The following is a 21304-nucleotide window of genomic DNA, read 5'->3' as shown; positions in this document are numbered from 1 at the left end:
AAAGAAAGTACAAGTGACACTGGTACAGAGTACTACAAGAGATGTGATGTCAGACCCATCCCAGAGAGTGACAACGTGAGGGATACTTGTTGTATTAGTATGTGTAGGCGCAGACGCAGTACATTATGGTCCTGGAAATATCCCAGGAAAAAGGATTCCAAAGCCGTGGCCACTCACCAGGGTGGAGAAGTCAGTACAAGTTACAGCAGACAGGAGCACAATACTATAAGGGAGTGCCATGGCGGAGAGAACGATGAGGAATCAGAGAAAGGGAACAAGAAGGCACTCAGACCAGTACCTTGCCCACACCATGTGGTAAACATAGGAACTGACTAGATGCATACAGGTCTTGCGGGCCAGCATAAGACCTGCGGACCACAAGACCCAGCGAGCCCTTACGGGAGCTCACCATTCACGTTAGGGATGTAACTGTGTAACTGTGTTTGTGACTATTGTTTACCAGTTCACTTATCACCAAAGCTCTCATTGCTACATGTTGGGCCTACCTGTCAAAACCCTCTAGAGAGGAAGATGTGTTGTAACCTCACACCATCTCCCACCTGCCACTGACTCAGCTGACTGTCAATCACTCAGACCAGTCCCTGGGGGTCACTCCACGCACTCCGACTACCTAACGGAGCTGTACGGTAACTCCCACTCTGTCTCTGAAGCCCGGCTTGGCGGTCACTGCTTCAGCGGTAGGTTTGGCAGAACCTACATGTAATCCCAGCCTGACACACAGAGTGTTCCTCATGCCCTTGTGGCCCAGGGAACATCAGGGAGAGCCGACCATATTCCAAATGTTTTAAAACTGTGTTGTGACTAATGTTTACCAGTTCACTTACCACCAAAGTTCTCATTGCCACACGTTGGGCCTACCTGTCAAAACCCTCTAGAGAGGAAGATGTGTTGTAACCTAGTTCTGGTTTCCCCCCTGCAACCTTTGGAAGTGGTGCCTACCAGCTCTCCTGCGCGAGGGCATCATCTGTCACCTGATTGGTTCCCCTACATTCCGCCTGTCCTGGTTCCGTTCCCTTGCCCCCAACTGTCATAATGATTCTAACTAACTGACCTACGCACCGCCTTAAGGTGTGGGGCTGATATAATAAATTTCTACTTCTTCTTCTTACCCTGACTCTGACTTTGATTGCAACAAGCTACATCTTCAAGATGTGCGTATGTTTTATTTTAATATTATGTACTGGTCCACTACACATCTACCAAGTTACATGGATAGATTATTTTCTATATTAGGAGAAACAGGCTGATTAAAGACTACATTCTACATAAAATATTGTTTTTTATTTTGGACCTATTTGGTTGTAAGACACAGGGGAGCTTGAGGATTTGTCGGTTTTATGTGTCCCCAGTTCTGAAAGTTTATTTTATTTGACATCAAGACAGCTTCAATTAGATGAAAATGCATTTTAAATCCAAAGTTGTTTCAAACATGGGACACCGAAATATGGCCTGCCAGGGGGCCCCAGAAATCCTTAAAATGCCACTGAGATTCAGTTTTCAAAGGTGCAGGGTTACCAGCCTTGAACAATGTCACTGGCCCTACAAGTTTTACATTGCATCACTTACCACAGATTTCTCGGAGAATTATACCCCCGATACTTACCAAGCAATCTGCAAAACGTTCAAGTCCACAAATACGTGCCACTTATTATAAAATGCTGGACCAATTTTTGGTGCCAATCCGAGCCTGGTGGTAATTGCCGATAAAGAGCCATTTGTACAGGAGATGGGTAAAAAATGAACTTTATTTTCATTTATTGACATTTATGAAATAGTAAAGTTAAAAAGTGCTCGGACATAGCTGAGAAAAATAACAGAACCTTAGATGCCAGTGAAAAACAAAACCGACAGTGTATATATACATCAAAGTAATGTTTGATGGGACACACAATAAAAAAAAATATTCCTTAATATTTTTACTTCTTCCTGATTCATCAACCTAAAAATACCTTCCACTTTACCCATTCTGCAAACAAAAAGACCACTCTTCCTCCCATCTAAGAAATGACTTCCTGCTCCAAGCACTGAAGGTAGCTTAGAAAATGGAGGAAAACACATGAAAATACTTTTCACACTCTTCACGAATAAGTCAGATGCAAAGAGTTTTTGATTACAACGTTTCAGAAGTAAAATCGTTAATAGCAATGACTAGATTTGATTTATGAAAAGCTTCATTGCCTCCCATAAATACATATGCATCGAAATTACTGCTTTTGTAAAATACTGACCAGCAAGGGAAGTTAGAATCAAATCTGAAAATATATGTCGATGTAAATTATAAAATGAAACAATAACGCAAATTCGCAAGATTTGACGCCTGTTCTTAACATAGCTTGAGTTTGAATGTCTTCAATATTCGCTACATGTTTTCTAGATGGATTGTTTGATTTGTAACGGGTTTTACCTGAAACAAGTGGTGGAAGAAGACTGAAAACAAAGAGTATTTGTAGCAAACCGATTTCCGTTAAAAGGCTATTCAACCTCAACGATTTTACTACAAATACGGTTTTCTCCATTGGCTCCAGTACTGGCAGTCTTGTAACAGTGATTGACAGAGACGTTTGCGTGGGCCCACCAATCGCAGAAGGGAAGACTCAATGCACCCACCAATCGAAAAGAGTGCAGGGGACAATCTTCACCAGTAGGAAGCAGCATCATACCACTCAGCCATCAAACAATAAGAGCATAATGCTTGGAAGTCCAACCATTGGCACCTGCTTGGCAGTTTTCTTTTTTACGATGTATGCACACTTGTCAGCAAAATAGGCATTGACAGGATGTTTTGGTTTACACTAGGAAAAAAAGAGAGAATTGGGTATTACTTTGGAGCTACTAGTGCCTGTGTCCACTAATTAGCAAGCGTGATAAGCACCAGCTTGTGATTTAGCCATATAGCAGCACTTTCCTTGGATTATCACCAGGCACTCACCAATGTATCAGCAATGCAGAAAAATCACCTACCTTTGGCAGGGTGAAAAGTCAACTAAACTGAAATGTCAGGAAGCTTTGAAAATCACACTCTTGTCTTATAAGAGGGGCGACCTTTCACCAGAGTTTAACCAATGGATTGTATTAGCAGAGAACCCGATCAATGTCTCCGTATCAGGAACTGAGCTATTCCACTATCACTGGCCACTATCAATGGCAGGGGTCTTAGCTGACTAACCCAGTGTCATTAGCATAGATATGTGGTAGTCTCCTATTATTGGCAGATGGCTTGGCCATGCTCTGATAGTTAGCAAAGTGCCTGACTAATACTTACCGCTAGGAAGGGGCCTGGCCGACTATCTACCATTGGTCGGGAAACTGGTCAAATGCCTATCGATAGCAAAGCGCCTGGTCAATACCCTATTATAGGCCAAGAGCTTGACCTCATAAATGACAAGGTGCCGGAGTAATTCTACTCATCGGCAGAAGGGTGGGCTTATTCTTAATATCTGCAAGGTGTCCACTGGTCTGTCAGGACAAGCCAGCTAGTAATAGCAGAAACAAACAAATAGATTTAGGAGGACCAATCAAACAAAGCGACTGGTACTACCAGGCGCCTGAAGCGGAATGAGGTCCATACACAGCAGGGCACAGATCTCTCTCTTTATAGGATACGACTTGGAGTGGTGCAACATGCCATATGCTAACAGGACATGGCTGAGAATCTGTATAATGGATGTTTGCAAAGCAATGTGTCCTTCAAACAGTGTCCCAACTCTTTCAAAGCTACAGCAAAGTGCCTTCATGTGGTGTTTGGCAAGTCTACAACCTGGGTAAAATATTCTTTATACCAGAGTCTGCAAATGCTAACCATGTTGCGAACGGCTTAGTGTAAGAGATGTTCCCTTAAAAAGAGGTCATGTCGACCCTGCAGTTTTCAGCATAATGTAGCGTGACCAAATGAATGTTTCCAAAAATAAAATCACTTGTAGGAATAAAATGCCAATAGACATACAAAACTTTAAAAGAGAAAAAAAAAAACAGAACAACTGACCGAAAGGTAGATTTATTCCAGAAATGTGTGAGCTAGAAAAAACCTCATACAGAAATGCTGGATAGGAAAGGAGAAATACAAAAGGGGCAAAATTCAAAACAACATAAATCGTAGTTAAGAGCAATTTACCATGCCACTTGCCAATTAATACTACCTTCAAGAAAGATGTGGAAAAAATCAACATGATGGATTGGGGAAACTATGGTGAAAATGATTGAATCTGCCATCTGACTTTGGTGTTATTTAGTTTAAGGTGTCTTGTTTAACACCTTGTATTGCCCGCCCTCTACGCCTAACTTCCCGCCCATGGTACCGTGGGCTCCAGTTCTTTGAAATGACCTCTGAGCCACCTATCCTTGAAAAACAAGTTACTTACCTTCAGTAACACTTTATCTGGTAGAAAATCTATCTAGACACAGATTTCTTACCTTAGAATATTCTTTAGTTGCCTGACTGGATCTGAAAATGTTCGAGCAGTACCTCTGTGTGCACTGGTAGGTGGTGTCAATCAGCTCTAGTCAGCGTCCGCTCAGGAAGTGCAGTGCACAGTGCCTAAATAGGCGCCACCCCAGTGCATTGACAAACGTTTCTTTTCCGGACATTTCTGCACCAGAGGGACAGAGCCACAACAGAATGCTGATGTTCCAGAGTGCAGACAGACACTAAGGACCTACAGAATGCATTCCTTTTTTGGATAAAATCTGTTAGCAGAGCGGGGAAGATAGATGGGTCACTAAGGAATCTGCGACTAGATGCAGTCTCAACTAGATAAAGTGATACCAAAGATAAGTAACTTGTTCATTTGATAGCAACTTCTAGACACAGATTCCTTACCTTAGAATTGATACCCAAGCAATAACTCCCTGGAGGTGGGTTTGCAAACAAATTCAGACCAGGAAGTCCTGGAGGACCGAACAGGCAAAATGCCCATCACGACGTACCCGACTGTCCAAGCAGTAATGCTTGTTGAATGTGTGCAGATAAGCCAAAGTAGCAGCCTCACACATGTTCAGGATAGGGACTCTATGAGCTAACGCAGTGACCACAGCTTTGTCTCTGTTGGAGTTGGCCCACAAATCCTCAGGGAGTTGCTTTCAGCCCAGTGCATAGCATATCTTAATGTAGAGTACAATCCATCTATAAATGGTACATTAGATGGTCCATTTCAGCACAACTTTCCCTTTCTTTGCTCTGGTGAACACAATTAAGAGTTTATTGTCCACCTGGTGTTCCTTCTTACGATCAATGTCGAACAATAACGCTCTTTTTAGGTCCAGGCGATGGAGTCTCTCCTCCTATTTGGAAGGGTGGGGACCAGCAATGAAAGTTGGCAGTGTGATGGTCTGGCAGACATGGAAGGGTGTCACCACCTTTGGTGGGAAAGAGGCACGCGTTCTCAGAACCAGTTTGTCTTACACATTTTTGTCTATGGAGAGTGCCTGCAGTTTGTCAGCCTTCCTGGCCAATGTAATGGCCACTAGAAAGGCAATATTAATGGTCAGAGGGCAGTCGTACATAGGCTTGAAGGGCAAGCACATCATGAACGTTAAGACTACATTAAGTCCCATTTGGGTATGATGAATGGTTTTGGAGGGAACGTGTTGGAGTCCTTTTTGAAAATGAGTCACAACAGATAACTTTAAGAGGGAGGTCTGGTCCTGCATCCGCAGGAAAGCCGATATGGCAGACAGATACCCTTTAACTGTGCTCTAAGCAAAACCTTGCCAGGCTACCAAAAGTGCAAATAACTACTCGGACAAAGGTGCAGAAAGGGGAGCAACATTTTTGGTAGCACACCAAGACAAATGTGTTCCAATAACAGCAGTATACTCTCTAGGTTGAGTAATGCCTAGCTGCTAGAATAACATCACAGACTTCAGAAGGGAGATCAAATACTGTAAGTTGCTGCCGCTCCATATCCATGCATGAAGGTAGAGCATGTGCAGGTTCGAGTGCCGAGCTGTGCCCTGTTGCTGTTGACAGGAGAGCCTCCCGAAAAGGCAGCCTAATCGGAGGACCGATGCTCATGAGCTCTGGATACCATATCTCTGTGTACAATCCAGAACCACAGGAATGACTTGGGCCCTGTGGTTCCTGATGTTCTTGAGAACTCTGGGCAGGAGTTCAGAGATCTGTGTTGTACAACAAGGAAAATGTCATGATGTCCAAGCCATCTCCAGAGATGCAGGGCCTCTTGACACAAGGTCCACGACCCCACCCACCCTGTTTGTTGCAAAACCAAATAGCAGAACGCCTGAACTGGCCTTCCTTTGATAAAAGGAAGAAGTGCTATCAATGGCAGTCGAACCACTCTTAACTCCAACAGGTTTATATGGGTCCAAGACTCCGCCGGAGACCAGAATACTCTCATCTCCACCGCTCTCTGATGGCCGCCCCAGGCAGAAGTGATGCTTCTATCACCACAGTGTACTCCCAGTGGGGAAGGAAGAGGGATCTGCTGCTAACCCGATTGCGAATCGTCAGGCACCACTGCAGATCTTTGCAGTTCCCTCTGCTATCTGGAGTAGATCTGAGAGATTCCCCTGATGCTGTGCCCACTGGTACCTCCAGTCCCACTGCTGAGCCTGCAAATGCCAGCAGGCATGTGTCAACAGCAGGAGGCCAGGAGGCCCAGCAGCCTCAGTCTCACTGAAATACAGGATAGAGGCTGAAACATTGGAATTATAGTGGGAATAACCTGGACTCGCTGTTATGGAGGATTGGGCTGAAACTGAACTGTGTCCAGAATGGTTCTGAGAAAACGGAGCATCTGAGAGGGAGTCAAGTGGGACTTAGGCACGTTGATAGTAAACTTCATGTCCACCTTAGTCTGGAGGTGGGAGTCAACTGCAGGGGCGAGCTATCTCCAAAAGCCAGTTGTCGAGGTATGGGAAGACTGGAACCCCAACCTCTGCAGACAAACTGCAACCAACACCATCATACTGGTGCACACCCAAGGAGCACTGGAAAAGCCAAAAGGGAGCACAACAAACTGAAAGTGTTCTTTGCCCACTTTGTAACGCTTGTCGGCAGACAGAAAGGGATGTGAAAATAGGCAATAGAGGTCCTGCAGGCCCAACGCTACCATCCTGTCCCTAGGGCAGACAGACCTATGCCAACATGAGCATCTTGAATTTCTCCTTCTTTAGAAAAAAGTTGAGAGGGTGCAGGTCTAAAATTGGGATGTGATGTCGGCACCCTCTCGGTGTCTCCTTTGGCCAAAAGAGCCTATACTTCATCATGGACCAGAGAGAGATGGTCCTCCATCAGCCGTTCTGAGGATGGCATCAATGACGGCAGGGTTTCTATAAATGGAAGGTTGCAACTCTGCTGAACAATTTAGAGCACCCATTTGTCCAATGTTATGGACTGCCAACAGGGAATGGAGTGCTGGATCCTGCTGATGACCAGTAGCCCGTTGTAATGTGAGGGCAGCAAACTAAAGGGTTTGGAGGTGGAGGCTGCATGGCTAGCTCTTGGGAGTGGGGCCTAGATTTGTGGCATCGTTCCCGCACCTCAGCCAAAGATCCGGACCGGCACAGCAAAGTCGAAGAGCGCATCGACTTCTTTGATTTTTGGTAATTTTTGTGGGACTTACCCAACTATGGAGTGTGATCATGAGTGCCGGGAACGGCTCAGCGAATGGGCCTGGGAACATTCTGTGCGACCTGGAGTATCACAGAGTTGACTGGCGTCAGGTGACCAGGAGCATCAGGGACGGCTCCCGGACTGCCTTGGGTTCATGGCACAACAGTCTTCACAGGCCTTGGAGTTGTGGCCCACCTCCAAGCACCAGAGGCAAACCAGGCGGTGGTTTGTCACAGACATCTGTCTTTGACTGGAACCACAGGGCTCAAACCCCACAGGCATTTTTGGGGACATCCCTAAGAACACTGGGGGACAAGCTCAAAAAAGTTTGACAAAACGTTAAAAAAACCATCCACAAAATGGAATGAGGTACTGTGGAAAGAAAAGAACTGATGTCAGCGCACTGGGTTGGCGCCTCTATAGGTAACGCGCATGTCACTCTCAATGCAGACGCCTGCGATGCGGAGCTGATCGATGCCACCTACCAGTGCACAGAGGTACTGCTTGAAAATTTCCAGATTAACTCTGACATCTGGGGAATATTCGAAGGTAAGGGCTAGAAGACTTGATCAGATATGCCAATACAGGATGCTCTGTCAATCAGATAGCATTTTCAGTTAACAATTAACTGATGCTGACTACTTACATTAGGTGAATCACAAATAATCACCCTCCAAGAGCTCAGTAACTGTAAATGTACTGCAAATTGGAAATGCCTTTATTTTAATTTCGTTACATGGGCTTGTGATCCAGACCCTATGATCCAGCCCCATGTCCACTGGAATCCATCAACAAGGCACCACCTACAAGATGTGCAGCAGAGGTTCCGCTGATTGCGTGGGGCAGTCGTTTTACCCCATTGGCACTCAAGTTTCAAATAACTGCTTGAAACCGCTCTAGCTAGTCCAATTGAATATCTTTATTTAAATTTATAACATGGAGTTGGGATCCAGTTCTGTGAACAAGGCAACGCTGGCTGGATACATTCAAATTGATACCTACCAGATGTGCTTGATGAGTGGACCGCCTCAAGCCTCCATCAGCCCTTCTCCTCCATTTGTTGCACTTTTAAATAGCTGCTCGAGAAATCTCTGGTTGGTTTCATAGGAGCCAGGTTCACCAAATTAGTGGTGGGAGCCAAGTCATATCAGCAGTTCCATGGGTTAGGTGGGATGACTAATGTGTCGCGTAGGATTCCCTAACTAAAATGCATGATGGTCCATGGGGAATGACCCGGGAATGAAGGAACTCACCCGGAGTCAATAGCAATAAATAAGCAACTTGTTTATTATTTTGTGCAGTGCCAACCACAATATACAGTTCATAATTTAATATATATACCATAAGCAGGTATCCAAGAAGTTCATGATCATGGTTTGTTTTTATAGGTGTCCTAAGCACTGTTTGAACACCGTAAAAAAAACAGATATTATCCTAAATGTGAAAAGAACATTTGTTACTGTACTACTGTAAATCACATGCATATTTTCCTCTACAGTGGTTAATCTTATGAACAAGCCAATATGCTATTTTAAAACAAAGGGTGCACTTAAAGATGGCAGTTTTTCAACATGCAAAGTAAACGTTATGCCTTGAATGTTGTGCTTGGGTGCTAAAGAACAAGTTACTTACATTCGGTAACGCTTTTTCTGGTAGATACAATATCTGCCTGTGGATTCCTCACCTTGTGAATATCCCCTTGCGTCAGCAACATTCGGAAATTCTTTTTGTAGCTTTGCGCCTACGTGGATCCGGACCTCACAGAGGCACGGCATCGCACGCGACTCCGCTGACGTCACCGACGCCTATAATAGGCCCACGCCGGCGTGATGACATCAGTTCCGCCCTTTTTTCCGTGCCTTCGAGGCACACGGACGGACCAATGACAGTAGATATATACACAGTGTACGCCGTACAAATATCAAAGTAACACACACACAGTGTGAAGCAAATGCAACAAAACATTTGAAATAAACAAATAAATAATAGAAACTCTGGCATAGAAGAGTGGACAACGGGGAGGCGGGTGGGTCAGTGAGGAATCCACAGACAGATATTGTATCTACCAGAAAAAGCGTTACCGAAGGTAAGTAACTTGTTCTTCTGATAGATACATCTGCCGTGTGGATTCCTCACCTTGTGAATAGAGTCCCAAAGCAGTCCCCACTCCCGGAGGAGGGTGTCCACTCTTCTAGACCAGGAAATCCTGGAGGACAGAGCGTGCAAAGTGACCGTCCCTCCTCACTTCGGAATCCAAGCAGTAATGCTTCGCGAAAGTGTGGAGGGAAGACCAAGTTGCCGCTCTACAAATATCCTCTACAGGCACACCTCTAGCCAATGCAGAGGTCGAAGACGTAGCTCTAGAAGAATGAGCCCTTATACCCTCTGGTGGTTCCTTACCGGCCAAAGAGTAACAGATCTTAATACAGAGGACGATCCATCTTGACAAAGTCCTCTTATGGACCGCTCTTCCTTTCTTGCAGCCAGCAAAGCCAATAAAAAGCTGGTCATCCACTCGACAGTCTTTAGTTCTGTCCAGGTAAAAAGACACCGCCCTCTTGGGGTCCAGACGGTGCAATCTCTCCTCCTCCTTTGGAAGGGTGTGGGGGAGGATAAAAGGTAGGAAGGGTAATGGATTGACCAAGGTGGAAAGGAGTCACCACCTTTGGCAGAAAAGCAGCCCTGGTCCTAAGAACCATTCGATCAGCATGAATGGTCAAGAAAGGGGGCTTGTGACTAAGAGCTTGAAGCTCACTTACCCTCCTTGCCGAGGTTATAGCAACGAGGAATACCGTTTTGAGAGTAAGAAGCCTCATAGGACATTTGTGAAGAGGCTCAAAAGGAGCACCCATCAAAAAAGTCAATACAAGATTTAAGTCCCACTGAGGTACAATAAAAGGAGTAGGAGGGAACTTATTTGTAAGGCCCTTCAAAAACCTTAAAACCACAGGAGATTTAAAAAATGAAGGCTGGTCAGGCAAACAGATAAAGGCCGACAGCGCCGAAAGATAGCCCTTCACTGTGGCAACAGCAAGCCCCTGTTGCGCCAGAGAAAGGGCAAACTGGAGAACATCAGATAAATGGGCCCTCAAAGGGTCTATAGACTTCTCCCTGCACCAAGTAACAAATTTTGACCACCTATAAGAATAGATGGATTTAGTGGAGTCACGCCTGGCTGACAAAATGACATCCTCTACATCAGGCGGGAGAGAAAAAGAGATCAGGTTGCCCCGTTCAATCTCCAGGCATGAAGGTGTAAGGTCTGGAGGTGGGGGTGTAGAACCTGCCCCTCCATCTGGGAGAGGAGATCTGCCCTGTGAGGGAGACGGAGCGGCGGGTGAGAGGAGAGGTGGAGAAGGTCTGAGTACCACACCCTTCTTGGCCAATCCGGGGCGATCAATATAACTTGGGCCCGGTCTTGGCGAATTTTCCTCAGAACCCGAGGAATCAAAGGTATGGGAGGAAACGCGTAATGGAGTTGTGAGTTCCAGCTCAACTGAAACGCGTCCCCCAAGGCTCCTTGCATCGGATACTGGAGACTGCAGAATGACAGGCAGTGAGCATTCTCGCGAGTGGCGAACAGGTCCACCCGAGGAGTCCCCCACATCAGAAAGATGTCGCGAACCACCTCCGGGTGAAGCCTCCACTCGTGATCGGCAGAGAACTGCCGACTGAGACTGTCTGCACGAACGTTCTGAACCCCGGCCAGATGATTTGCCATCAGACAAATCTGATGGTCCTGAACCCAGGACCAGAGGTGCAGAGCCTCTCTGCAGAGACACTGCGACCCCACTCCTCCCTGCTTGTTGATGTACCACATCGCGGTCGTGTTGTCCGTCAGGACCTGCACTGACACACCGCGAAGGGAAGGGAGGAAGGCCTTGAGTGCCAGACGTATCGCCCACAACTCTAGAAGGTTGATGTGAAACAACCTTTCCTCTGGAGACCAAAGACCCTTGACCTCCAGGTCTCCCAGATGAGCACCCCACCCGAGAGTGGATGCATCCATTATCACTGTGGCCACCGATGGAGGAAGTTGAAAAGGCTTTCCTTGTGACAGATTGCCTTCCACACTCCACCAAGATAGATCTGCTGCAGCTTCTCTGGAGATCCTCACTGACTCCCTGAGATCTCAGTTGTGCTGATACCACTGCCTGCGGAGGCACCACTGGAGTGCCCTCATGTGCCAGCGTGCATGATTGACCAACAGAATGCAAGAAGCCATCAGACCGAGCAGGCGAAGAACCTTCAGGACTGGAATGACCGCTCCATTGAAAAATAAAGGAATCATTTCCTGTATGTCGTGAATCCTTTGAGGTGGAGGGAATGCACGACATACAGTTGTGTCCAGTACAGCACCTATGAACAGGTTGCGCTGGGAGGGCACCAGGTGAGACTTGGGTACATTTATCGAAAAACCCAACCTGTGTTACAACTGAGTTGTCTCCTGCAGATGATGGAGCACCTTCTCCGGCGACACCGCTTTGATCAGCCAGTCGTCCAGATACGGGAATACAGGTATCCCCGACCTCCTGAGATGAGCTGCCACCACTGCCATCACCTTGGTGAAGACTCGAGGCGCAGTAGTAAGGCCAAATGGAAGGACCGCAAACTGGTAGTGTTGAGACCCAACCGTAAAACGGAGATACTTTCTGTGCGACTTCAAGATGGGAATATGAAAATACGCATCCTGCAAGTCGATTGACACCATCCAGTCTTCTTCCAGCAGCGCTTGAAGAACCTGTGCAAGAGTGAGCATCTTGAACTTTTCCTGTTTCAGGTAAAGGTTCAAGATCCTGAGATCCAGAATTGGCCGAAGCCTGCCATCCTTTTTGGGGATCAGGAAATACCGGGAGTAGCACCCCTGACCCCTTTCTTGCTCTGAAACCACCTCTATCGCACCTTTTTGAAACAATGCCAGGACTTCTTCCTGCAAGAGAAGCAGATGGTCCTCCGAACAAGAACACTGGCAAGGAGGGTAATTTGGGGGAAATTCCCGAAAGGGAAGAGCATACCCATTCTCTACAAGATTGAGAACCCAAAGATCTGATGTAATTAATTCCCAAATCTTGTAGAAAATGAGTAAGCCGGCCCCCTACTGGGACCACATGATCTGGAATGGCGGATCTAGGGCTGCTTTGCTGCGTTGGCAGGGGGTTGGGAAGGAGAGGAAGAGGAAGAGGAGGAGGAAGCCTGACGACCTCTAGGACGGGCTCTTTGCCTTCCCCTGTATGACTTGTACAGCGTATTTTGCTGTTGCTGTGGCTGAGATGGTCTGTAGGAACGAAAGGAAGATCTGCCAAATCCTCTGAAGCGCCTTCTAGTAGTACCCCTGGACTGAAGGCCTAAAGATTTCGCAGTGGCCCTACTATCCTTAAAACGCTCCAAGGCATCAGCTTTTTTTCCAAACAATCCTGAACCATCAAAAGGTAAATCCATCAAAACAGACTGAACATCTGTAGAGAACTCTGATGTTTTAAGCCATGCAGCCCTCCTAGTGGCTATGGAAGATCCCATGACCCTTGCCACCGAATCAGCAGTGTCCAGTCCACTCTGAATCACCTGTCTCGCAGCTGCCTGAGTGTCCGATATCACCTCCTGAAAATCCTTTCTGTCATCCTCAGGGATTTTCGGAATCAACTGTTTGACAGAATCCAACAAGGCATGGATATACCTTCCCATCAGACACGTTGCGTTGGTTGACTTTAACGCCATACTGGCTGAGGAGAAGACCTTCTTGGCAGATTGATCCTGCTTTCTGGACTCTTTATCCCCAGGAACCTGCGGAAAAGCACCAGCAGACCTCTTCGAGCAGGCAGCCTGCACAACCAAACTCTCAGGCAGGGGATGTGTTGATAAAAATTCAGGGTCACCAGGTGCAACTCTGTATCTCCTCGCCACTGTTCTAGAAACTGCAGGAGCAGACAAAGGCTTCTTCCAAACCTCATAGATGGGTTCAGACAACGCATCATTAAAAGGCAACATTGGTTCAATAATAGAGGAGGGTGAATGAAGAACCTCAGTCAAAAGATTTGGCTTATAATCAGCAATTGGCAGAGTAATGTTCAACAAATTTGCCGCCTTTTTGATGACAGTGTGGTAAGGTACCACATCCTTTGAAGGTACACTTGATACTGAGGTTAAATCCCACTCAGGAGACAGTTCAAGTCCACTGGCTTCACCCAGATCCTCAAAAGGATCTTCAGATTCCTCTAACTCCCCTTCCTCCATTTCTCTATAACGATACTGATCTTCCTCCAGAAGTCTCTGGGCTTCTCTCCGAGATCTTTCCTTCACAATAGAAGTCGAAGGATTCGGAATCGACTCCGACGGGGTCGGGGCTGGTGTCGAACCCGAAGTCGGATGATGTCGTTTTGTACGAGGTTGAGCAGAATCCTGCTTCGGAGTCGTAGGTATCGGCGTCAATGGAACCGGCGTCGACGGAGTCGGCGTCGTACGCTTCGGCGTCAACGACACCGGAGGTGTCGGAAAATGCCAATGCGGTGGTAGAGCCGGCATAAAAGGCATGAAGGGCGCAGGAGCATAAGCCTGGGGAACACCCAAGTTGAAAGCCATAGGACCCGTGGGACCAACAGGTGCACCAGACGGGTACATCGCCCTGGAATAAACACCAAACATGGCGTTCAGGAATTGTGAAGGGTCCTGACCTGGAGCCGGAAATTCTGGATACGGTCCTCCGGGCTGTTCCCGAGGAGGCGGAGTCGATACGACGTCGATCACTTCATCGAGTCCGGGAACCGGGGTCGACGAACCCGCAGGCACCGGAACTTCGACTTCACCAGCCCCCGCTCCTCACCTTCATCCTCCTGACCAGAAGGATTGGACGGATCCGGAGAATAGACCTGCTTCGGTGACTCGGGCGAATTCGGATGTGAAGCCTCACCAACAGAGTCATGATCCTCCGATGCCGAAATCTCCATTTCCTTACTAAGAAGCTTGACCTGCGACTTCGGTCTCGAACCAGAGTCCTTTTCTGAGTGATGACGTGACTCATGGCTCCTCTTCTTGTGTTTTTTCCTCAAAGACCTTGACACATGAGCTGAAGACGACTCCGATCGCGACTTCGATCGAGACCTCGACCTCGAACGTCGAGATCGAGACTTCGAAGCCTTTTTAACCTTCTTATTCTTTAGTTTTGCCACGAGGAGTTTCGTCTCCCTCTCTCGTAAGGCCTTTGGGGTCATCTTCTTACAGCAAGGGCAATCCTCGACGTCATGGTCGGAACTCAGGCACCAGACACAGCATTCATGTGGATCAGTAATAGACATTGTCTTGCCACATTCACCGCAAGCCTTAAAACCAGTCTTCTTCGACGACATCTCGAAGAAAACAGAGATAGATACAGTAATAATAGAATAACAGTAACAAAGTTACTATGAAGCTACAGTACGATCCCAGAAAACCGTTAGCGTCGACGACGTGGAAAAAAGGGAACTGATGTCATCACGCCGGCGTGGGCCTATTATAGGCGTCGGTGACGTCAGCGGAGTCGCGTGCGATGCCGTGCCTCTGTGACGTCCGGATCCACGTCGGCGCGAAGCTACAAAAAGAATTTCCGAATGTTGCTGACGCAAGGGGATATTCACAAGGTGAGGAATCCACACGGCAGATGTATCTATCAGAAGGTATGATTAATGAATTGCTGCCTTCAGGATGATCATAACGATACCCGCCCCACTGAGGCTGCAATCCTCTTAGTTGACCTGGATGGTAGTCGGTATGCGATGTAGATAATCTTTTCATCACCCTATTCTGGAAGGGACGGATGATCCTTAAAAAAGTGTGTATCCTTTCCGATATCGGCTTCTCAGAGGCCGTGTGGGTGGAGGCCCAAGACGTGAATACCACCTTTGTTTTCCAGTGCCTCCAGACCTCTGATCTTCACCTCGTACAGCTGACTGCCCCAATCTAAAGTGGACACAACTGTCATCACCAGGGAGAATGGCCGGCCACACTCGTCAGGTAGCCATCAGATATCCACAACTGAAAGTTCTGAGCTATATTGTCAGGGAGCCAAATCTTGTCATTAGACACCTCCAATCCTGGTCCGACTGCAGATGTAGACTCCGTTGAATGGCCTGCTTGTGCCAGGGAGCATGGGAGGATGCAAGTCTCTAGGAAACTAAGCAGTAGCCCTTGCCTGAAACAGCTGGGTCATAGTCCGAATGTCCTAGACTCTCTATGGTGGTGGGAACGCACTCATAAAACCCATATCCACAATGGTCTGATAAGCCTCTGAGAAGGTTGAAGATGGGACTCAGGCTCATTGATGCAAAATCCCAGAGTAGACAGCGATGGCAGACTTGTCTGTAGAGTGGTCCGAGATGACCTGTACCGAATCTGCCTTCGAAGGCACGTCACTGAGATACAGGTGTATGCGGCTACTCCATTACTGAAATGACTCTCATAAAGACCCGAGGAGCTACAATGTCTTGCCAAAGCTTATGATGGTGAATTGGAGGTGATTTGCCGCCAATAGAAATCGTAGAACCATTTTGCGGGGCTATATGATCAGCACATGAAAGTATGTGTCCTGCAGCTGTAGGGACACCATCCAGTACTTAGGACCCAAGACCAACACAACCCGAGCGAATGACATCATTTTTAACCTCTCATTGAAGAACAAGCTCCCTGAGGTTCAAAATTGGTCTCAGACCCCTGTCCTCCTTGCAGCTCAGGAAGTAACTGGAATAGCAACCCAGGCCCTTTCCACTTCGGTATAATTTTCGCCCCAAGCAATATCACCACCACTTAGGAAAAAATACTGGCATGATACACAAAAGCCTGAGCAAAAACTGGAGGAACACAAGGCGGGACACACTAAAAGGGATGTGCATAACTTTGATGAACAAGTAGAAAGACCCATTGCTGGAGGAGAAACTAGAAAGACTTAGCGAGAGCAGCACCAGGGGAGGAGGAGGAATTCTGCTATTAGTGACCTGTGCACTACTACTGTGCCTGGAGCCATGAAACGACCAAACAGGTTGTTAGGGCTGCATATGACGCTTGGCAAGGCCCCTTGAATAGCTTAAGAACTTCCAACACTGCCGGTGGAATTGGCGATCAAGTGAAAGCAGGTCCATGGACTGAGCCACAGCGCTGTTAACCCTAAAATGTTCCCGGCCAGAATCTACCTTCTCACCAAACAATCAAGCCTCCTCAAAAGGCAATTTTGTAACTGAGTACCAGGTGGTACGCATCTAGGCACGATGTCAAATGACAACACGAGTGACCACATCATGGGCAAAACAATTAGTGTTATTTAGCTGGATCTCAAAATATATTTTGCAGCACCTTAGCCATCCTGTCTCTCTATACTTACTTAGGAAGTTCAGAAAACCTCCGACAAAGTAGCCAAAATCCCCCTCACCTTGTACCAGCATGGGTAGCAACCTGAGAAACCAAATAGCATGTAATGATCTAAGCATTTGGTTAGATGATTAAGACTGTCTGGCCCACAGCATCTATTTTCCTTGATTCTATGTCAGGTGGATCAGTGGGAAAATAATTTGGATTGACTTTGCTCACAGATGCCTGAACTGTGATGCTCTCAGGGGTAGGATGCTGTGTCAGAAAAGTTGGATCATTTGGAGCAGGTGTGCGCCATCTAGTGATCGCACAACTCACTGGCCTGGTCGAGAACGCCTAAGACCAGACCATGCTAGGGGTTCCCGTCAAGGCTTCATTAATAGCAGTAACAGGTCTGAAGTAGAGATCCCAAACTGCAAAATTTTGATTGGCCTTAGTCTCCAAGCTGTAAATACAGCAGCCATGCAGCCATGCATGCCACTACACCAAAAGCAGCCTTTTCTTCTGGAGGGGCCACTAAGGGCTGATTCAGTGCCATCTCTGGTGAAGTGTCCAAGCCATCAGTGTTTTGTCGATGAAGGTATAAGCCAGCATCAGTGTAATGTGTGGGTGAGGGGGGAATGGGCCACCTCTTCATCAATCTTCAACCTACCTTATGGGGATCATGCTCATCACCTTGAATAGAATCTCAGTCGCAGCCAAAGACGGCCTCCATCCGCCTGAAATACCGCCTCCGAGGTAAAGGGTCATCAAACTAATCTTGAGCCATTAAAAAAAAATAATTGTATAGCGTCACATGGGGCATGCATTCGCTGAAACAAATTGATGGTCTGCAATCGGGAGTCAGCAGAATCCAGTAGCATCGCCTCTGGAGCCGGGAGTAGCATCGACACAACCGACCGGAATGCAGCAAGGGAGCTGGTGCACAGCCTGGTACAAGGAGGTGGCATGTGGCCAATCAGCGGAGCAGCTTGGTGGGATCCCAGCTGGAGGCCTAAAGGGATCTGTGGGGCCTAAAGGCACAACAGAGGGATCCGGAACCATCCTGAAGAGTTGCAAGTACTCCATGAAGCAGCTTTCCTGCTACAGAGTAACAGTAACTCTAGAGGGTGTTGCTCAATGGTCTCAAGAAAATCCTATGAAGGAACCTTGGCGCCCAAAGTCTCAGAGATATTAGCATCACTATCTATTGATGGCTTGATGCAGCAGACGTTCCCATGCCTATTTTTGGTGAAGTAGAGGTAAACGTGATCTTTTTGAGAAGCTACTGTGCACTTCACAGTATAACATGAACAGACAGATATTTATTTTAAAAAACGAGTAGCTTCACAGCGGAGACATGCAACAGGCTTGAACAAATCTACCACGTGGCGAGAGAAACAGGAGTATAATTTTTTTTTTTAAACTGACTGAAAAGGTAGAGTAGTTCTAAAAAGGCAGGCGCAAGAAAACATTGACATAAGAGCACTAAACACTAGAAGTTGAAGAAAAAAAGAGGTAATAATCAAATAGACGAAAGAATTAGCTAATGGGGTGACAAACGGACTTTTAAAGAGGACACTGACAGCACTGCAATGCTCAGTGCGTCTGGCCACTTCCCCATACCTGCTTGTGACAAGGCAGAGAGAGCAAATTCACCAATATGGGATGGGGAAGTGATGGCAAAAGCTATGGGGATTGCCATCTTGGATTTGGAATGTAAAGTTTCTGATTCTGCCTCTTTTTATAGCTGCTTAACGTCTACAACCACAATCTAAAATTCCAACAGGCCCCTAGATACTACGCCCTTAAAGCAGATACTGTGGACACACCATGATGCATCACAAAACACAGAGATTTACTGGCTAGAGAATGGACGGCAGTAAGGTGGCAAAGGCTCCTGAGCAAAGCTGGCATGCAAGAAGCAAGAGTCACTGGTACATTCCAGTGGAACAGGCAGCCTTTGCACACCCGGTGGGGCGCAAAACATTTGTAGCAAACACTTATTATGGAAAAATATTCTGCGTATGAAGGCTGTGAACTCAATTTGAGGAATGGACATGAAAATGAATAAGGCCCTCCCAGGCTTAATTTGGGATAACTGCCTACGGGTCACATAATCATTCAAGGATTCATCCTCACTTTGCTCTAAAAGCTGCTTAGTTATTTTACCACTGCCAGCCTTTAGGCTACCCTGACCTTATACCTTAACCCCCCCCACCCCCCCTGCCAAGTTGCAGTGGAAACAGACATTGGGAACTTGGGAAGGTCAATGCAAATCTGTTGAGGAATACTCTTCTCCCTTTCTTTCTTTAAGGACACAACCCTTGAGATTCAGCTACACTTAGCTCACAAATACATATCTAAGCTCTGGCCTGGCAGCCCACCAGGACGGGGGACAGCACCTACCCAGAACAGGACTGGAGAGTGACCCATTGTCAGACGCCCCTGCACCAGCTGCCGAACCCAAATCCACCCCAGAAGTTGGCAGCCCCCCTGTGGCGGGATGCCTGCACAGGACCATCCAGTCAACAGCCATGGTTCAGTGGGTGCAGTCTTGAAACAGGAAATATCTCAAAGTCCATGATTGCCAATGAGAAGAGGTGATACTCTCCCATTATAAGAAATGCAACAGAGCTGAGAAGTGCTGTTACTCTCCCTTTTAAATTAGAGAATTGTATGTCCTCAGTACCTACTCCTTGAAAGCACTTTGTGAGTGTGCGGAACAAGCCATGCTGCAGTATCAGCCATCAGTCCCTCAGGCTAGACCTAGGTCCCACTGGAATTTTCCCTGGGGGGCCCCTTGGGTCCTGTTCCATCCAGGAAAAGCACTTCTTAGGCCACTGCCTTTCTGATGGATACACCCTGCAGGGTTCTGTGCACCTCCTTCACTAGAGCCATACGCACCCTTCAGCGCTAATCGACAGAACTGTATGTCAAGATCACAGTCGGGTTCAGGCAGGCTTCAGGCACTGCGATTTGTCCAGGTGACAACAAGTAGACTGGAAGCCAAGCCTACATCAGTAGACCATTAGACAGCCCTCCTGTTGCTAGGGTATACCTAACAATTACACTTCATTACCCCTGTATAACACTGGCATCTAAAAGGGCACCAGGAACGCAGGCACTTGCAATCTCATTGGTAGATCCAATACACCAATCTTGGACAGTAACCCACAGAAAACACCAAAATCCAGAACATATATGATTCAAAACTATACTAAACCTGATTTGTAACAAAGATATTTGCTGCCATCCTCAAACGGCAAAATGTCCAGCAATAGTCCATAAGTTCTTTATTTTACTGGTCACTGTTGCCACCCTGTAGTAAAGCTAGCAAGGGTAGCACCACTGGTTAGCTTGTGGTCAGCATGTATTATCACATAGTAAATAAACTCCAACACCTATAGACAGAAGAATGATACTCATAAAAGCTTGGCGGTAAAGCCAAAGAACACGACCAGATGTCCTAACTCAGACATCAGTCCAAGTGCTGCAAGAGAACATGCCAGAGAAATACACTAATATTACCACACAGGAATCAAAGGCCATAAACTTACAAGGAAAGAGTTTGCTGTCCTTAACTATGGCACATGGGGATGAGAAAACCTCACGCCACAGGGGAGCTCACACAACTGGGATTGGAAATGTGAGACTGGACAAATAGTGAGAAGGATGAAAAATACAATAAAAATCAGAATTAAAAAGGGAACTAATGAAAGTCATGGGCTCTGCGAGCAAACATGCCTTCCCTGCCTGCAGCAGCACAGTCAGGGGAGGCGTCTGCTCCTAGTTGGCTGCTAAACATGCACTGCTGGGTGTGAGCAGACTTCCACTTCCCTGTCTGCAGTATTACTCCCGCTCGGAAGGCACATGCAAAGAGAACTGATCCCTCCGGGTGGGAGTAATGTAGGCTCCCACACTATGCGGGAAGCCAGCTGCGGCTGCAGGAGGCCTGCGGCCTGTTTAATTGCATTTGATCCTAGTCGGCAAGGGTGGTGGGGGAAGAGGGTTCCCGGGGCCTAATAATGCTCAGGGACAGGGCCAGCTTTAGCACTGGTGGCGCCATGTGTGACAATGTTTGTTGGCGCCCCCCACGAACTCCCTCACTACCACCCTTTAACAGTGCACCCTCAAGTCTCCATAACCACTCTCTCGCAGATGCATTTAATAAGCTTTATAGTGCCGCTTATAGCAGTGTACGGTGTCAGAGCACTCTACATCACACAGAGACAATCAATCATATGTGTGTAAAGAACAAGTTACTTATCTTCGGTAACGCTTTTTCTGGTGGATACAGTATCTGCCTGTGGATTCCTCACCTTGTGAATATCCCCCTGCGTCAGCAACATTCGGAAATTCTTTTTGTAGCTTCGCACCGACGTGGATGACGGCATAGAAGCA

At 47.0% G+C, this 21304-nt stretch overlaps 1 protein-coding gene across 1 annotated transcript in view; it reads right to left on the bottom strand.

Moving 5' to 3' along the window:
• Window positions 1-1748: 1748 nt before the first annotated feature.
• Window positions 1749-21304, bottom strand: part of DDN (dendrin) — a 61669-nt gene continuing 42113 nt past the window's right edge. The window contains exon 4 of the mRNA XM_078685821.1: window positions 1749-2813. The gene's annotated coding sequence lies outside the window, so the exon portion shown is untranslated. The remainder of the gene's footprint in view (window positions 2814-21304) is intronic.

The sequence above is a fragment of the Lissotriton helveticus genome, chromosome 1_1 (assembly GCF_964261635.1).
Source record: "Lissotriton helveticus chromosome 1_1, aLisHel1.1, whole genome shotgun sequence".
Classification (NCBI taxonomy): domain Eukaryota; kingdom Metazoa; phylum Chordata; class Amphibia; order Caudata; family Salamandridae; genus Lissotriton; species Lissotriton helveticus.
This window is presented reverse-complemented; position numbering and strand designations above follow the sequence as displayed.